Genomic DNA, 17,500 nt, shown 5'->3' with positions numbered 1-17,500 from the left:
TTCAATCAGTACTGGTTTTGTGATCAGTTAAAACGTGCTTGTTTCTGCCAACTGATTACCCCGTTAATCAAGAAATCTTGGATCCGTAAGCAGTCAAGATCTAGATTGTTTCACCTGCAGTTTATGCTTGGTCATTCAGTCAACCATAGCTTCGCATATAATAATTTTTTTAGCAATTGTTACAGCAGCTGACCCACCATCCATAATTACTGTCCATCCCTAAGAGGGGTAGCGCCGTCAGTGCACCTCACGTGGTGTACTGTAGGCATTACTAAAGGTTGTTCGTATTGCCCCTTCAGTCCCTATATCTGCTCCCACTTTTTAGCCATTTACTTTACCCCCATCCCTGTGTCCTTCTTTCTTCATAGGTTCCAACTTCATCATTTTTTAAACTTTCCTGTTTTAAGCTGTGAATGGATGAAAGTGCCCCAGTGTAATTTTATAACCTAATTTTCTTAAATCAGTCATTCAGCAAGTTCCCTCCACTTCTGTGTACAGCGAAGACCTTATTTGTTTTGTTATGAGTCAAATCTTAATCTTCTTGTTAGTTTTAGCAACGCTTTTTCACGTGATCTTCGCGCTGTTCCACACCCAATCCATTCTCAGTCACTTCATGATAATTGTGTTCAATTAAAGCTTTAACTGGTGTTCCATCAGGTATTTCTCAATCACTCAGCTAAAGCTCTGCGAGCAGCTTTGACCTCAACAGGACTTGCTAAGTTATCAATTTATGCTTGCAAAAATAGCTACCTTGATAAATTGAGAGTTCAGCTGACAATTCCAACAACTAAAGTTTATTGCCTGAACTATTTTTGTTTTCATCGCTAACTTTACAACTGCTTATAAAGCTAGGTTGAATGGGTAACTAGGACCAAGGGCTTACATATGTCCAAGAGCTTACGTATATCTAAGTCGGCAGATGCACACAAAGGTAAGACGACTCCTATTCTTGTGTGCATCTGCCCACTTAGATATACATAAGCTCCCTGTTAAGTCTTGGTCCTAGTTACCCATTCAACCTAGCTTTATAAGCAGTTGTAAAGTTAGCGATGAAAACAAAAATAGTTCTGGCGATAAACCCTCTTGTTGGAATTGTCAGTTGACTTCTCACTTTAACAAGGTAACTATTTTTGTAAGCAGTTACTGATAACTAAGCAAGCCCTCTGTACACGAAATCATTCTTAGTTTTCTGTAGAATCATTACCGTTGGCAGATAGAGGGGAAAATCTTATTAACTGTAAGCCGATTTCTTTTACTGGATGTGTGCGTGCATTACCTTTCTCCCTGTTTAGACCCCAATACGTATCTCTAGACTGGTATCGGCAATTCTATTATCCTCTGCGCCACAGAAAATTTCCAGTTATCGTCTCTTCTTTGAATCTTCTGCATTTGATTCCATTACCTCTTAAACGTAGTCCATGTTCAGGAGAGAGAGAGAGAGAGAGAGAGAGAGAGAGAGAGAGAGAGAGAGAGAGAGAGAGAGAGAGAGAGAGTCAAATAATTTAGGTACCAAAATCTGGAGAACTCGTCTCTGTTAATCTAATCTGGAAAATAACTGGAATGAGCTGAGGACCATTTTTAAATTCAAAGTTTATTTTGAAAAGAATGGATAAATGCTGTTGTAACTGTGAACAAACAGTGGCCTATAGGTTAAGTATAGGCTACGGAGAAAGAGAAACAAAGCCGAAGAGAGACAGAGACAGATAGACAGACAGACACACGGGCAGACAGCAAGAGGATAGGGTTGAAAAATAGTCAGTTATAAAACTACAGTGAAATTTAATTCTCTTGATGTCACCCGATGACTGTGGATGCAGAACATTCGTAGTTTTAATTCATTTATGGACTTTATAAAGTATTTAAGTATTGCCCATTTACTCGGTTTAGACACCAATCAGTCCCTCTCGACTCGGGAAGGAAATTCTATTATCTTTCGAATCTCAGAAAATTGCCAATTATTTTTCTCTGTATCTTCTTGGATTGATTTCGCGTATCACTTAAGCGTAGACCCCTGGTGGAGAGAGAGAAAGAGAGAGAGAGAGAGAGAGAGAGAGAGAGAGAGAGAGAGAGGGGGGTTTGAAACGCCCATCTTTCGTAATATTTTTCTTTTATTAGAGAAAATATACAATATTTTACATTTTTAAATATATTACAATTAGAATTTTATCAAAGTTGACTTGAATTTACCAAAAATTAACAAATATAATTTTATCCTACCATTCGGGATTGACAAATATCCTAGCGTGTACATTTTACAAATAATCTGTGTATTTAAATGTCGATATTTTCTATAGTTACCCATATAAGATTTTATCAGTTTATATCTATTTTTTATTAATCGTAATTCGTTCTTTAGAACAAAGGTTAAGTTGACCTGAGATAAGATGTAATACTAACTGTTTTTGGAGAGAGAGAGAGAGAGAGAGAGAGAGAGAGATTCATCAATGTGGTACAAGCGAAGCATCTGAAGATATGGTAATATAAAAAATATTACCAAAAAATGCACATGTGAATAAAAAATATTTTCAGATGAAAATTTAGAATGAAATTGCACATTTCCATATACGTTTAATATAAAGTAAATATATACATAAAGCTACCTCGAACTAGACGTACCAATACAAGCACTTTGTATGAGAATAATTTTTGGTATTTCTGGTTGACGTATCCTTCAATAAAAGCAAAGAGAATGATAGGTTTACATCTACGTACGGCTCTAATGAAGTTAGTAAGTTATATAGTTTACACGTACACATACACACACATACAACAAGAGTCGACTTTAAAAACTAGGGTACCTGGTTCTATGGTTAAGTCAACAAAGGCATACTGGATTTCAGAAAGGCACACATATCTTCCCTCCCTGTCCCGTTCAACAACAGAGAGGGTGTCTCAGTTTGTGAGCACGTGCACCAAATAGGGTACAGAGAGAGAGAGAGAGAGAGAGAGAGAGAGAGAGAGAGAGAGAGAGAGAGAGAGAGAGAGGAAGTACATACTGTATTAGGAATTAGAGCGTACTGGTGGTTATGAAATTTAGATGACGCTCGAGTTTTTTGCATTTTTGCAACTGCCACAGATCATTCTCGTTAGAGCAAAGATATAGTGACTTATGCTGAATATTAAAGCCTAGGTGATAGTGAACGTCATTGTTAGTCGGTATCGTATAATAAGAACGCATGAGTGCATATGAGGATTGTTCATATTATATGGTCAGGTAACCGTGAGAATCAATATTATGGAGAAACAAATCCATAGTTATGTATGGGTACATATATTTTAAAAATAAATCTCTACAGAGAACTTTCGGGAATCCGTTGGATTCCCCTTTTAGAATTGAACAGATTCCCGACAGCTCTCTGTAGAGATTTATTTTTACAACTGTGAATTTGTTTCTCCATTTCAAGACCCATGCTACAATGAGCATTTTTTAATCAATATTATAATCGTGTCATCTAAACGCGAGATGTATTTTTTTGTTTGTATTTCTAACTGTATTCTATATAAAAAAATTACATTTTCCTGTATATGGAAAAAAGTGGTCCTCTCCATTTCTCTCATTGGAAACCCCGTAGGGGGATAGTGCCGTCAGTGCACCCCACGGGGTGCACTGTAGGCATTACTTAAGGTTCTTTGCAGAGTTCCTTCGGCCCCTAGCTGCAACCCTTTTCATTCTTATTACTGTACCTCCATTCATAATCTCTTTCTTTCTTCCTACTTCCATCCTCTCCTAACAATTGATTCTTAGTGCAAATGCGAGGTTTTCATCCTGGTACACCTTTCAGATCTTTTACTGTCAATATCCGTTCCAGCACTAATTGACCTCATAGGTCCCAGCGCTTGGCCTTTGGCCTAAATTTTATATTCTATTCCATTCTCACTGGAAAGCCTCTGGAGTAGGCCTCCCAAATCCCATTCGCAATCCGGATTTGAATGAAAGTGAGATCAGGAATGGGAGCTTAAAAAGAGAGTAGCGCCTTCGAAAAAAACCAACAGACTTGCCTATTGGGAGAAAGACAGTTGTATGGCTCAGTAATAGCATATGGTGAAAGAGAATTCCACAGCCTGGCAGGTGCGGGGAAGAAGAGCGAGGCCCTTTTCGTGTGTTCTTTCAATATGCTTTATTCATGATACGATTAACTGTGTCCACTTTTCAATCAATGTTTATGAATGTCGGTGTTCAGCAGCGAAAGCAGTTGAAGGAAAGTTTTTTGTAGCCTAGTTAGAGAAATGTCGTATCATTTTCGTGGGCAAATTGTGTCTCAGCAGTAAATTGTTTTTTATCTGTAATTTTCAACAACAAAATTATACAACAGTGGATATATTTAGCTCATATTTTTATAATTAGTGTGATTATATGCTCACTGAAGGAGACTTTTCATTGTTGTAGAAATTCTTATCGAGGTTTGAAAAATTAGATTCCTATGTGTACTACTACTACTACTAGTACTACTACTACTACTACTACTACTACTACTACTACTACTACTACTACTTCATCATTATCATCATCATCATCTTTGGTTTCCATCATGCAGTTTTCAAAGGAGTCAGGGTTATCTCCTTATTGGAATAGAAAGTCTTGTATGCATTAAAATAATAAAGCTTTGTAATTCAGCACTGAAAATCTGACGTATCATGAGCTTAATATAACCTGGCTGCTAACTCCTCTGGGCTAGTATGAACCAGTTCAAGTGTAGAAATTCTGAATAAATGTATTATTTAGAATTGGAAATGTATTTTTACGATGCGAGACAAAATCTCCATAAACCAGCACAACAGCTTTCTAAAGAACAAAAGATAAGAGGGAGTAATCATGGCAACAAATAATAGTTTTTTAAAAATGAACTTCACTGAGGTATAGCATAGCTGGAAGAATTGACATCGAGGCTGTAAATGAAGGTTGTCTGGCTTTTCCTCAGCTAGGTCTTCCGTTCTGCCTATTTAGTTAAAAAAATCATTTATCTGTATTACTGACGAATTTATGACAGAGTTCTCTACAGTCAATTAGTTTGCTGGTGGTGTTATTATCTCCGTAATCAGGTAACATTCGTTGAATGGCAGGCTCTGTTGAAAAACTTAGCAAATAGACATGATTAGAAAACTAAAAAAAAAAAAAAATTCCAAGAAAACTTTTGAAATTGGTACATTTCATTTTCAAATAATGGATTTTGATAGCTCATTTTCTTTGTACTTTAACCCTCAATATTTTTCCGCAACCATTGCCATTAATACTAATGTATCCATGATTACACTTGCCAGAAGAGAAGCTATATTCAGTTTTGACATACTGAGCCCGCTCTGATAGTCCAGGAAGTCATTGCTTTCTCGAACTTCCAATATGGTAATAATGAGTTTTTTTATAAATTTTGTTTCAGAGTTAAAATGAAATAGAGCAGGCTTGCATGAAGTATTTTCATGCTTTTAAAGTTTATGAATGATGAATTAAAGACAAAATTATGGAAGATGATTTAATTGAAAATATTCAGTTTACGTAACTGAATAGAATAAATAAAAAGAGTGAATAAGTGAAGAGAACTAACATCAAAGGAAAACTTTGTACGTAGTTTTGAGAGAGAGAGAGAGAGAGAGAGAGAGAGAGAGAGAGAGAGAGAGAGAGAGAGAGAGAGAGAGAGAGAGCGCACATCTCAGTGGCTCCGTGAAGGATGACAAAGTAGGCACTCAGGTATGGATTGGGGATGAACTTCATTAAATCAATGATCACTTTCAGGGTCAGCAACTTACATTGATTGAATGCCTCGTTTCATTTGTCTTTTGTTTTGTCGAAATTGTAGGTTTATCCGTTACATTTTTTTTCTGTATTTTATTTTACGAAAACTTTGAGTCTAATCAAATTTTCTTTAACTCTGTAAGAGTATATTAGTTTCTGTTGTACGTATCTTTGTCTTTTATCTTATATGAATTGTTGGTTGTTTATTCATTCAGTTTTGTTCTTGTTATATATGTACAGTATATATGTATATATATATATATATATATATATATATATATATATATATATATATATATATATATATATATATATCTGTATACTGATATTTATTTTAATCTTTAGTTTTCAGTTTTCAGAATGGACACGCTTCAGGTCATTTTAATCCATTTTGCCTCTCTTTGAAAATACAGATTTGCCTTTTGTTGAAATGTAAATTTTTTGCCGACAACTCATTTTGTTTCAGTCTTTAAATGCGCTTATAGTGCAATATCCTACTTTGGAGGAACATAACAAGATTATTCCATTTAAATGATAAAGGTAATTGGATTCTCACACTGTTACGAGACTTTTAATTGAGTCCTTGTGATAATAGACTGACTTTCAAACTGATAAAACAGAGATTAGGAAAATATCCCAATTCTAGTCCAGTGGAAGATGAGAGAGAGAGAGAGAGAGAGAGAGAGAGAGAGAGAGAGAGAGAGAGAGAGAGAGAGAGAATAAAGAACACCATGAGAAAGAGAAGAAGAGAAAGAGAGGGAGAATAACAATAGAGAGAGCGAAAAGTAAAGAGAGCCGGGGACCGATGAACAGAGATAAGATAAGAGAGAAAAATAGTGACTAAAAGATGAGATGGATAGAGAAAGGTATGTTGAGTTAGAGAGGAAAGAAGAGAGAGAGAGAGAGGAGGGTTATGGTGAGGGAGTGTATGCCACTGTAATGACATAAACCAGCACAAAACAGTTATTGGCAATGTATATAAATTGTTTATTACAGCTGCGTAAAAACATGAAAGGTTTTTTAATAGTTAAACTGTTTTCAGTAGTGACACGAAACTTTTCCACAATAGTTGAAACAAATATCCAGTAGTCACAGCAGCTATGTAACTGTTATTATTAATAGCTAGAAGCCCTTAATAACAGCAGTAACGAACTTAATTGATAGAAACGGAAATCAAATGAACGCAAAATGCGAAATCCCCCATAATAACACATCAAAGGCTTTGATTTTGCAGAGAGAAATAATTTAACGATTGCATCAGAACAGATAATTCAGCGTTGTTTTCCGTACATTGCAAAGGAAAACGGTGTTGACAGATTTCACATTGCAGCCCTTTTGTCAGGCGACAAAACAGATTAAAATTAAATACTCTCTCAATATGACGGCCAGTGCTGCCGCATACTGAAATGAAATGTCACATATTATGCATTCTCTCTCTCTCTCTCTCTCTCTCTCTCTCTCTCTCTCTCTCTCTCTCTCTCTCTCTCTCTCTCTCTCTTTACCCATAAAACAAACTCATTCGTCCCTTCTTACACCCACGGACACGTGTATGTGCTTTTGCACAAACATACACACGTGCATGTGTGCATTTGTACAAACATATATTTAAATATACTTCTTATATGCGTTTCTGAGCAAAGGTGTCTGTGTGCCTCCACGGATAGATTTACAAAAATGCACATAGTAAATGAATGAACATGACTGCTTGCACGCACACACGCAAACAAGTTCTTGAAGTATGGGAGAGAGCTGATGCCAAGTGAAGCATGTATGACTCGATGAGTTCTAATTACTCGTTGTCTGACTAATTTTGATGTCCCTTCTACCTTCTTTGCGCCAAATGATGAATGATTAATGAATGTAAAACTGACATCACCCTTATTCAGGTTTCTGACACTCAGTTCACTTATCTTCTGTTGTCATCGTTAGGTGATGTCATTTTTCTAGATGTTCACTTGTACTCGTAAGGATGCCTCTACTCTTATAAATATTGGACTAAAGTTTGTCATTAATCACGCTTTACAGCTGTCTACATTTTTAATCAGCATGTCTATATTAGACATACTGATCAAGCGGTTTTGTGATCGCTTTCAAAGACAATTTATGGTTACAGAAAATCGTCAAGTTATTCTACTTTCTTTATGCTGCCTTATCAATTGTTGATACTGAACGTAAAAGTTGGGCTTTGGTATGATCAACCTTTTCACATGTTATCACCCATACTTAGGCGGACGTGAATATGTTGACCTCAGTCGGCATTCAGTTTTGTTTTCAAATGTAGTTCAGTAGTCTACGGTAAATATCGATCGTTTTACAAATTACTTGGATTTATTGCAAACATTCTTTTACGTCAATAACACCATCAACGTTAAATGGTAAACCTAATCATTCTATTCTTCACTGGATTAATATTGCATTAATGCCAACGGCAGTGGATGTATTAAATCGAATTATTTGATTTTATGAGAATCCACTCAGTACCAACCTTAACTTCATAGATTAAATGATTGCAACATTTGATTTCACTTAGTGCAAGCGTCATTTTGCGTTCGATATTGATCACAATTTACCTGCCTTAAATAGATCACTTGTGGCTACTTTCAGTTAACGTTCTGCCATTTGTCTTACAGATATATAGATTCATGGAACGGGAACATCTTCGATAAATCGCTTTAAGTAAGATCTCTCTGACGTAGGCCTATACCAGCCACTACAGTAACTCGGATGAGCTCAAGCATTTTCGTAGGGGTGTTAAAGGTAAGTAACGTTATTTTATGTCTTCCTCCTGCAATGTTTCTTAACATTAATTTTAATAAATTTATTTAGAAATTCTAACCTTCTACATGAAAGACGAAAAGAGTTCTCTAAAATAGGTTTTTTTTCTAGCTAATCACAGTACGTTGTATTTTAGAGCTGAACAAAATGTTTCCTGCGCCTGTACATTTTCGCTTTTGTATTCCTTCATAATTATATCTCTTTCGGAGTACAAGTAGCATTGTCAGTAGATATAAAATGGAGGAAAAGTTTGGTACAATTATACCTTTTTTTACGAACAAATTAAAACAAAAAACATAATTCGGGAACTGAACCGAATGCTCCTGTCTTTGAATAAAATCCTAGACTTATTTTGCCGGACAAAGTTGTGTTATTTGGAGAAAAGTTTGTCCATTTAACTCCCAGACTTTGTAAACGTTCATATACCGTAACAAAAAAATGTCCCTTTATAAAACCGCCCTGAAGTTGTTATTCTTATTATCGCCAAATATTTATCAGCATTACTGGGATACAGAAAACAGTATTCATCAGCGTTATTCGCAGCTTCGAAAAAAAAACAGTATTTGTCAGTATTATCGGTCTATGAAGACAAGTTTTGGTAGAGTGCGCCGTGTTGTAAGGACGTTTTAGGGAAAGAATTTTCACTAATTAATGTACGTTTACTAATGCAAACTCTCTTGAAATATATTCATCTGTTGTGTAGGGAAATCCGATTCATCCACCCAAAGAGAGAGAGAGAGAGAGAGAGAGAGAGAGAGAGAGAGAGAGAGAGAGAGAGACTGAAAACTCTAAAATTAGGATAACTGGCGAGACCAGAGGGTACCCAATTGCTATACGTAGTGGTGCGCTGGCGCTAGTTTTTACCTCCACCTATGTTTTCTATTCATCAGTTTCCATCCCTTACTTTGTTATATAATTCCGACAACTTTAGCCACGATTTTCGTGAAACTGTGAATAGATCCATTAACAATTTCTCACTTTCGTTACTCGCGTCAAAATTAGCGATAGCGAAGGGCTGACTAAGCAAAATAGCTTATATAAACACCTCGACATTTGACGAACTCTGTCCTAAGCGTATCCATTTCATTTCGAGATAAGGAGAAATATATAGCTTTAAAATGGCTGCTAATCTTTTGAGAAGGGGTTAGGGGCGGGAGGATGACATTTGAGAGGGTAGGAGGTGGTCTTATTTTTGGGGAGGAGAGAAGAGGGAGACAGTTGGAGGAAGAGGAGGAGGAGGAGGAGGAGGTTTCCTTTGCAAAGAAGGCTTTATAACTTCTCCCTTGATCTCTCCCTTCTACCTCATCATCTCTCCACCCCATTACCCCTTGTCATACATTCCTTATAATCTCTCCCCTAGCCCTTCATCTTTTCTTCCCCGCCCTCCTCCTCCTTCTCCTCCTCTTCCACCTCCTCCTCCTCCTCCTCCTCCTTTTCTTCCTCTTCTTCTCCTTTTTTTTTTTCCCGCGCCATCATGATCTTTTTCCTGACGCTTGAACAGCCTGTTCATTCCCCTGACGGCCCAGACAACTCGTCCTTCCTGCGAGTACCTCTATTGTCCTTTTTAACATAGAGAGAGAGAGAGAGAGAGAGAGAGAGAGAGAGAGAGAGAGAGAGAGAGAGAGAGAGAGAGAGAGATGAAAATAAAAAGAATCTTAAGAGATGTATATTAAAAAAATGAAATAGCGTATACATGCATACAAGAGAGAGAGAGAGAGAGAGAGAGAGAGAGAGAGAGAGAGAGAGATTAAAAAAAAAGATTCTTAAGATAGGTATATTAAAAAAAGGAATGAAATAGCGTATATACGCAACGAGAGAGAGAGAGAGAGAGAGAGAGAGAGAGAGAGAGAGAGAGAGAGAGAGAGAGAGAGAGAGAATTGAGGACGTTCTTAATAGAGAAGCCATGAAAAGTAGACTAAAAAAAATTGGAAAAAATATTTCGCTAATAAACACAGGACATGGAAGGTGCACAAAAAATATTTTCAGAAAAATAAAATTGCAATAAGCCTTTTTCATGCAAATGCACATTCACACACAACAATAACGCAAGTTAAGAAACAGGCATATTCGGTTATGAAGCAAAAGTGGGAATATGTACGACAGCAATATATACGTAAACGTAGATGGAAGGCGATAATATACAAGGAAAATATTAACGGATGGAAGTAGGTTGACGAGTCTCATTATTATTGAACGGATTCACGAGACCACAGAGTCCCATATATTCCATAGAACTCAGGAAGCATTCTGTTACATACAAAAGGTGAAAAGTGGAAAGTTGAAGAAGTTGAACAGTTAAGTGGGGAAAAGATCAAATGAAACAGGTGATAAGTAAAAGGCAGAGAGAAACGTAGCTGGAGCCGAATGAACTCTGCAAAAAAAACACACACACACACACACACACATATATATATATAATATATAATATAATATATATATACATATATATATATATATAATATACATTATATATACTATATATATATATATACATAGATATAGATATAGATATAAATGTATGTATGTGTGTATATGTGTAAATATGAATATGCGTATATGTAAATCGCCTCACTAGCGATTTCAAATCCCAAGTGAGGAGGAACAACGTCACATGTACTAACCTAAGCAGTGAATTAAATGATTGTTGGCAGACTTTACTGGTTTGCAGGCGGGATGGAGAGGGAAATATGACTAGCAACCTCATCCTAAAATGCTAGATGAAAATTGGACAGTTAACTACTTCTTTAATCAACCCTCTAAGAAGGAAAAGCGTATATATACGTATATTTGTGTGTGCGTATGTATGTATATTATATATATATATATATATATATATATATATATATATATATATTTATTTATATATATTTTATATATATGTGTGTATGTGTATACGTATATTATATATTATACATACATACATACATATATATGTATATATGCTATATATATGTATACATATGTATGTTTATGCATATATATAATTTCTCAGTTTCATTGTTTAAGTAGCTATATACATTGTTTGTGTTACAGATATATATATATATATATATATATATATATATATATATATATATATATATGTGTGTGTGTATGTATATATATTATATATGTATGTATAAAGCGAGGGCAGGAGTGCCCGAACGAAATAAAAGAATTTCCACGCCATTTTACCAATACCGCAAATGACTGAATATTAACTTGACAATAGCCATTTCTGCTTATTGCCTTTTCGCCATTGTGTGTTGGGGCGACAGGCCTTTTTATTATGCGTAGTGGAACAACAGTCTTACTTTTCTTTCATTTTCTATTATTTTGCCAATATTTGGAATTGCAGCGTTCTTTGGCTACGTTTCGAAATATTGGCTTTTATTGTCATTGCCGCTTTTGAAGAATAAGCGATTCACGACGCGATATTGAAAGAAAATGAATATTTCCTGGTCTGACGTGCACATTTGTTTGGATAATACACACATATGTATGTATGCATATGTGTATGTATGTATGGAAGTTTTAGCCGCTGTTTTACAGGCATTGATCCAAAAATAGTTTATTTAACTTTTCCTCAGAATATATATTGAGAAATTGAATAATTACTTAATCACATAAGTAGATTACGCCCTTTTTCAATATTTAGTCTTATTTCTGTTACATTTAATTCTTGTATATCTTGAGTTTCTTTCTTTGATGTGATTATGAAAACAGAAAAAAATATTTAATTTTCTCTAAACTATTCCTCACACTTCGTCAAACACGTATCTCATTCTGTGTAGGTGTAGGGGCTTACGTTCGATCGAAATCTGTGCACAGTGGTGTGTACGATTTTATCCTTGAACAGGCAAAGTTCTAAATGATTAAAGCTTACTTTTGGCAAGATAGGTTTATGTCTTCTCGTGTTCTGAACAGTAAAATGAACGTAACTATGTTCCTCTGCTTAGGAATATGACAAATATTGATATATTTATGCTTCTACTAAGGAAGATGACAAATATATGACTGCGTTGTTGGTTTGGTGTCCCGCAAAAGGATAACTAAATGAATCAGCTCTTCGTTGGGTGAGTCGGTAGAGCTGCAGACTGGCACTCGCTGGGCCGGAGTTCGATTTCCCGGCCGGCTGATGAAGAGTTAGAGGAATTTATTTCTGGTGATAGAAATTCATTTCTCACTATAATGTGGTTCGGATTCCTCAATAAGCGGTAGGTCCCGTTGCTAAGTAACCAATTGGTTCTTAGCCACGTAAAATAAGTCTAATCCTTCGGGCCAGCCCTAGGAGAGCTGTTAATCAGCTCAGTGGTCTGGTTAAACTAAGGTTTACTTAACTTTTGTAGATTTTTATGATTTCCAGGAGAGTTCGTTCAGGTAAGACAAATCATGAAATTAGAATCTTTGTATTAGTCTTCCCGTATGTTGAAATGCTCTTGACAGTGTACTAAGCAAAAATAAATTTAGTTTTTTACTAATAATTCGAAGCATCCCTGCAGTGACAGCACAATACTCTTAAGGACATGACATCTGTTGTTTTTTTGGGAACACCTGTAGCAATAGGAGTGTCTCGTAGGATTCCTGTTGCCAGCTAAAATGTCCCTCAGCAGTAAAAGTTTATTTTGGTCGAATGTTACTAAATAGTAAAGGTGTCTTTTTGGACATTCATGTTTGAATCAACATTGCAAAGTCATGCGGGTAGGTCAAAAATTGTTAAGCTTTTCTAGAAAAAGTGTCTTTAATGTCTCTTGTGGCTTAGTCCAGGCGAGGATTTCAGTACAGAGGACGAGAGTTCAACTTTCAAGTCTTCCTTTGCAGATATTAAACTACCGTTCATGGAAGATGAATCACGCTTTAGCAAAGGCCTCAAGCAGTATGAAAGAATGGGTGAAATGTGAGGGTAACACCTGTCCCTCGAAGTGACAACAATCTTACTCGAACATGAAACAGACCTAAAGATTTCGATGCAATTAGTAGTGGATCACCATTCATGAGGGATCGCCACGATTAATTTTAAGGAAGCAAATCGCTCTCGCCCATATTATTATTATTATTATTATTATTATTATTATTATTATTATTATTATTATTATTATTATTATTATTATTATTATTATTATTATTTCAAGAATCACCCACAAATTTTTATTAGGTCATGAAATCTGACAGAGGTGCCCAGTGGTTGTGAATTATTTGGCCCAAATGACTGAAATGATCACAAAAAGGACAAAAATCAATATAAATGGAATACAAATTTCCAGTATTGCTTCTCTTGCCTATCATTTTCAGTCAAGTGTCATCTCAAAGCCCCGTCGAGTTTCCAAAATGACGGATTAGTTAACATTCGTCGATTCAGATTTCCTACTGTTTTTGAAGTAATAGTTAAACCAGAATTGACGCTGTTTGTGGCATTCAACAAAGTAGGCCTGTACGCTGAGCTTGGCAGAATATCAAAAGTAGATTTGATAGGTTTCTTTAAAGAAAAAATAAAATCTCTCAAGTTATGAAGTCGTGAGCCTCCGCCAATTTATGTTGAATTCTGTGGGATTTTTACTGAAAATTTCAACGTTTTGATGCATTCGGGATTTTGAACAATTTGCCCTTTCCTTGGTGTTGAGAAATGTACTCCTTGTTGTAGGGAATTAGGAAGATATTTGTCTAGTTGTAATCAGTACTATTACGTTATGATTTTATAGCTGATATATTGCACTGTAATAAGTATTTTTAATACGGCAACCTTACGGCCTTTTAAAGTTTTGCGGTCTGTAAATGAAAATAAAAAAATCAGTGTTTTGGTGATATTGCGGCTTAAAATAGTCCTTATCTATAGCAACTGTGCATGAAAATAATAAGAGAGTGAAAAGTATAAAAACAGTCACATAAAATATGGTATCATGCTAAGCGAGTTGCACGACAATGAGCAAGATTTTCAACGTTTTACGCGTAATTAGCTTTTCAAATATTTTAAATTTATACCACCACAAAATTGTTAATGATTAATAGTCATGGTTTCTGAATTCTTGTCATGATAACAGCTGCGACCGAAAATTTCATTCGTTTGCAAATGTATGAATACGAGTGTTTTGTCTCATCATGTTTGCCACAACTGAAAGTCTCCAGGCAATAAACCTTAGACGAATCTGAGCAGCACAGATCTAATACAAACTATGGCAACTGATAATCAACTGAAGATTTCTTTTTTTCCTTCTCATGACCAAGATGTTATTATGTTTTGAGTGTTTGGGTAACATGTCTGGTCCTTTGTCTGTCTCATTCCTCACGCTGGAAAAAAATCGTCCTTTTAATGAATAATACATGCCTTTATAAAACTCAAGTATACCTTAGTTTAACCAGACCACTGAGCTGATTAACAGCTCTCCTAGGGCTGGCCCGAAGGATTAGACTTATTTTACGTGGCTAAGAACCAGTTGGTTACCTGGCAACGGGACCTACAGCTTATTGTGGAATTCGAACCACATTATAGCGAGAAATGAATTTCTAACGCCTGAAATAAATTCCTCTAATTCTTCAGTGGCCGGCCGGAGAATCGAACGCGGGCCTAGGAGAGTGCTAGGCGAGTACGATATCGACCCATCCAATGAAGAACTACATGCCTTTATAGCATCGTATATTGTATTGGAAGTGAATTGGAATGACTGACGTATGCATTTACTAACAACGAAAGGAAAAGGAGATGACGCCAGAACAGCAAAGACCTCAGACACCTTAAGGGCCAGATACAACTTTGCAGTTGTTAATGAATTTATAGGCATGTTAAAAAGGATTACAGGGCAGAAATAATTTAGCAAGGGCTTTTCACTGGATGGTGAAGATTCAAGATTTTATTAGTATAAGCGTAGCAAATCAGAATGGACCGTCAAAATCTCAGATGCGTTGAGATCCAGATTATGTTCTATCTGAGGCACTGTATCTTTGCGTTGACCACATGTCCTCCGTCTTCAGGTACATTTAGTTTTCTGAAAAGAAAACTATTTTGCCGGCTTTGTCCGTCCTCAAATCTTAAAATATACTGAGCCTAGAGGGTTGCAAATTGGTATGTTGATCATCCACCCACCAGTCACCAAACATACCAAGTTGCAGCCCTCTAGCCTCAGTAGTTTTTATTTTATTCAATGTTAAAGTTAACCATAATCGTGCTTTTGGCAACGAGATAGGACAAGCCACCACCGGGCCGTGGTTAAAGTTTCATGGACGCGACTTATACAGCATTATACCGAGACCACCGAAAGATAGATCTGTTTTCCGTGGCCTTGATTATTCGATATACAGAAAACTCGATTGCGCCGAAGAAACTTGGGCGCATTTTTTACTTGTTTGCCTTGTGTTCCATAGAGTTGGGGTTGCCTAATGACACCCGTTAAGCCACCACTTCCCGCATTTACACTTCAGAAATGAGAAATTCTCAGATTGCCTGGCTCGATGACAGTTTCTGTCCTTTTACCAAACCTTGGAATTCTCTTACTCCTCCCGTTTTCTCTGACTTTCTTTTCCTTCGGGCTTGTGCTAGCTACATAAAAGCTCTATTTCGCCCATCCCATCGGTCTCTACTTTTGATATGTATATTTCTCATTAACGTAACCTGCGAGTATGTAAAGAAAAAGGAGCACGAACTGATGGAACGAATGTGAATGATTTCATTAAGTTTTAATTAAAGGAACGCAGGGTAATTAATGAATTCTGCGGCTATACACTTATAATAGCATTTACCAAATGGGGAATATTACCATTTTTAATCAAAGCCAAATATGATATTTGGCTTTATATAATTGCCTTTTATCCACTGGGTAGTTTTATGAAAAAGGTAAAGACAGAAAAAAAGCTTGTAAAATGTTTCAAAGGCGGGGGTGTGGGGAGGTGAGGAATTTCAGAATTTGTTTACCGATTTCCTCTAACGTTTAGAAAGAATTTGATGAATGATGCATGAATTCGTATACATATAGATATACATATACATATATAATTATATTATATGCATATGTATATATATATACATATTTATATATACATATATATATATACATATATATATACTTATATACATATATATGTATATATATATATATATATATATATATATATATATATATATATATATATATATATATACATATTTGATTTTAAATCACGAAAAGGTAAAAACGCGAAGTTTATATGAAAGTTACAACCACAAAGGAAAAGAGTGAAACAGTGAGACGCTAAGTACTTTAGTCTTATTGGTATTAAGACGAAAGTACTTAGCATCTCGTTGTTTCAATTTTTCCTTCATGGCTGTAACTTTTCTTCATATATATATATATATATATATATATATATATATATATATATATATATATATATATATATATATATATATATATATATATATATATATATATGTATATATATGTATATATATATATATATATATATATATATATATATATATTATTTATTTATATATATATATATATATATATATATATATATATATATATATGTATATATATATATATATATATATATATATATATATATATATATATATATATATATATATATATATATATATATATTTTAACTTTATCACATACACAATTGTTCTGTGCATTAGTAGAGGTACTAAAAGGACCTCATTCAAACTGGATGGTATCTAATGGAGTATTTATTCGGAAAAAGTTACAAGCTTTCTTGTAATTTTTCTGAATAGGTACGGATACTTGATAATGTGGGCTTTTGTCCAAGAAAGCTTGTAACTTTTTCTGAATAAATACTTCATTAGATACCATCCAGTTTGAATGAGGTCCTTTTAGTAATATATATATATATATATATATATATATATATATATATATATATATATATATATATATACACCTTTTTCCTTTGTAACGGATGTGTTCGTTCCTTATTCATAAATTTGAAATATACCTTAAAGAATGCCTCTTGTCTGAAACCAGCATTTTCTATGCCTTTCATTACCTTTATTTCAGTATAATAAAATTATTTCTATTTCTA

At 35.1% G+C, this 17,500-nt stretch overlaps 1 long non-coding RNA gene across 1 annotated transcript in view; it reads left to right on the top strand.

Annotated features, from left to right (window-relative positions):
- LOC136838359 (uncharacterized) overlaps positions 1 to 17,500 on the top strand; it is an 86,668-nt gene that overhangs the window by 21,776 nt on the left and 47,392 nt on the right. Inside the window, exon 2 of the long non-coding RNA XR_010852954.1 lies at positions 8,359 to 8,485. This is a non-coding gene — a long non-coding RNA (uncharacterized lncRNA). The remainder of the gene's footprint in view (positions 1 to 8,358; positions 8,486 to 17,500) is intronic.

This window comes from Macrobrachium rosenbergii, chromosome 4 (assembly GCF_040412425.1).
Source record: "Macrobrachium rosenbergii isolate ZJJX-2024 chromosome 4, ASM4041242v1, whole genome shotgun sequence".
In the NCBI taxonomy this organism is placed as follows: Eukaryota; Metazoa; Arthropoda; class Malacostraca; order Decapoda; family Palaemonidae; genus Macrobrachium; species Macrobrachium rosenbergii.
This window is presented reverse-complemented; position numbering and strand designations above follow the sequence as displayed.